Here is a 3,089-nt window from a genome sequence, read left to right on the forward strand (position 1 = left end):
TATAATCTATACATTTCTTAAATAATCAATAATATTACAATTACAATTAAAAATCTATTTTCTATATAATTATCTAATTTTAATAAAGTTTTATTAATTGTTTTGAATTAATAAAACTTTATTATATTATTTTCTATTAATAATTCATTATTTTATATATTAATTATTTTCTATATAATTATTTCTATATTATTAAATATATTCTCTGAATATTTAATAATAGATTTAAATACAAAAATAAAAATAGCAAAAAATCCAATATTAAAAACAAAGGAAATAATAATTCATATATTTATAATATTAATATTACAAATAGTATTATTATTTAATATATATTAAATATTATTAATATTAATAACAATATTATTATTATATATCTATTAAAAAAAGCTGAAATAGAATATATTTCTAAAAAGGCTTTTAAGGAATACAAAAAAGCTATATAATATACTATCTATAGTCTTAGAGTAATATTAAATTTAAAGAATTATATTTATTAATATAATAATATAAATAATAATATATAAATAATAATAATTAAAAACAAAGTCACTTTAGATAAACAAAAAGATTTTAATTATATTACTTAGATTATAGAATTAGAAATTGTGGAATAATTATTAAAAAAGGAAAAATACGCTTTTTATTATAATTATAGATTTAAATACTAGATTTATTTTAATCAAGATTTGCAACAAATAACTTGCTCTAATTCGATTTATATTTGTTATTACTAAATTACTTATAAAAAGAAATATAATCTATTTATTTATATATAATACAAAAAGAATATAATTATTTCTTTTATATATACAAAACCGATTATTATAGTTAGATATAGTTTATAAAACTAATTAATTTTGCAGAATAATATTAGTGGTTTTTTCTTTTTTGAATATTAAAATAAGAATATTAATATTTAATTATAATAATTTTTATTTATATTTAATTTATTTTATTATAATTATATAAATCATTATAATAATTTTCATTAATTATTTAGTATAGAAAAATATTTCAATGAAAATATAATTATAAAATAGAATTAATCAAATAATATATTTTTATATTATATATTTTATGATTTAATATTTATCTTTTAAAAAATTTAATAAAAGTTAATAGGAATTGATAGAAACTAATAAAAGTTAATAAGAATTGATATAAGCTGATAGAAGAAGATAGGAAATAATAGAAGTTAATAGATTATCAAAAATCAAATTGATTAAATATTAAATCAAATCAATAATAATAAATTTATATTAAATTATTCTAAAGTTTTATATATATTATTATTAATTATATATTCAAATATTTGAATAAGGTTTATTACAATATCTAAAAATTCTAATAATATATGTAAAACTTGAATTAACTTTTTTATATTCTTAATAAAAATATTCTAAAATCTTTTTTTTTTGATTATATATTATTTATTAAATAATCTTACCTTTATTTCCAATATATTTCCTTTATTTTTCTAAAGATTTTCAAATAAATAATCTCTTTTTTGGAATTTATAAGTTTAAAATTAGTTTTATTATTTCAAATTAATCTTATAATCAAAAAAAGAATATTTTTTATAATATTATAATTATATATATTTTAGATATAATTTCTCTAAATATATTCTTAATCTTTTTTCTAAGAATATATTAAAAGATATTTATTAAATAAATATAATTAAATATCTTATTTATATTATAAATTGAGTTTCTATAATATTATATATCAATTTAATAATCAAGATTTATATACTCCTATATAAGTTTAATAGTTTTATATATTTATAGCTCTTTTAATTAATTAATAAAAAATAAAGCAAATATTCTATATTACAATTTAGAAAAGTATATTTTTAATATAAATAATTATTTATAATAAAATATTTCCCTTTTATATTTAATTTAATCAACTCCTTAGAATAGAAATATAAATGGATTTATTATTTGATATATAATACTAATATTATTATATTTAATAATTTTATTAATTATTATATATCTCTATTTCCTAAAATAAATAATATATAATAATAAAATTTAAATCAATTTCTTTATCTTTATTCTAATCTTTTTAAATAAAAGCTTTTTATTAATCATTTCTATTATCTTAAGGAATTTAATTGATATTATACATTAAATAATTCTTTAATAAATTCAATTATTTCTCTCATTTAATATATATATTAATTATTCTAAGATATTTCTATAATATATAATAAAATAATAATACAATTCTTATACTAAATATTTAAGATAATAAAGAATATATTTAATAATATTTAAATAAATTTCTTTTCTATTTCTTTTATTCTAAATCTAAAAGATCAATTTGTATACAATAAAAACTAATTTTATTAAAAAAAAAACTTAAAATAAATATAAATTATAATATTCTAAATTATTATAAATATATAAAATCATAAAGTTAATTTAAATATTTATTCTCTATATTTATAAGAATTAATAAATTCGAATTATTGGATTTTAATAATTTATATATAAATTACTATAAATTGATTATTATACATTAATTTGAAATTAATAATATAATCAAATAATATAAATTTGTTAAGCTTTAAAAAGACTAATTATATTTTAAAGATATTATTATAAATCTTGTAAATCCTATTTATAATTCCTTTATTTATATAAATATTATTAAATTATTAATACTTTATTTTATTAATAAAAATATATTCTATATAAAGTATTTTGGAATATAAATTAGTTTTCCGAAATATTAATTAAATAATATCTTTTAATATATATTTAAGTAATTATATATAAAATGAATATTTATTTAATAAAAAAATGGATTTGTTATAAAATTAATAAAATTAAAAATATCTTAAAAGTTTATAGAAATTGTAGGATTGTATATAATTTATTTAAGTTTTAAAAATAAAAACTTTGAATAAAGAATAAATATAATTGTAATCAAATTCTTTATATTTTTGATATAATCAAAACTTTTATTTCTTTTAATTTCCTTAAAATTAAAATTATTATAAATAATTATTATTTATAAATGATTTCCTTATATTTTAATTTTCTTTTTAATTACAAAAATTATATATTTTATTT

The sequence above is a fragment of the Botrytis byssoidea genome, assembly GCF_014898295.1.
Source record: "Botrytis byssoidea strain MUCL 94 chromosome Unknown BBYS_036, whole genome shotgun sequence".
NCBI classification, from domain to species: domain Eukaryota; kingdom Fungi; phylum Ascomycota; class Leotiomycetes; order Helotiales; family Sclerotiniaceae; genus Botrytis; species Botrytis byssoidea.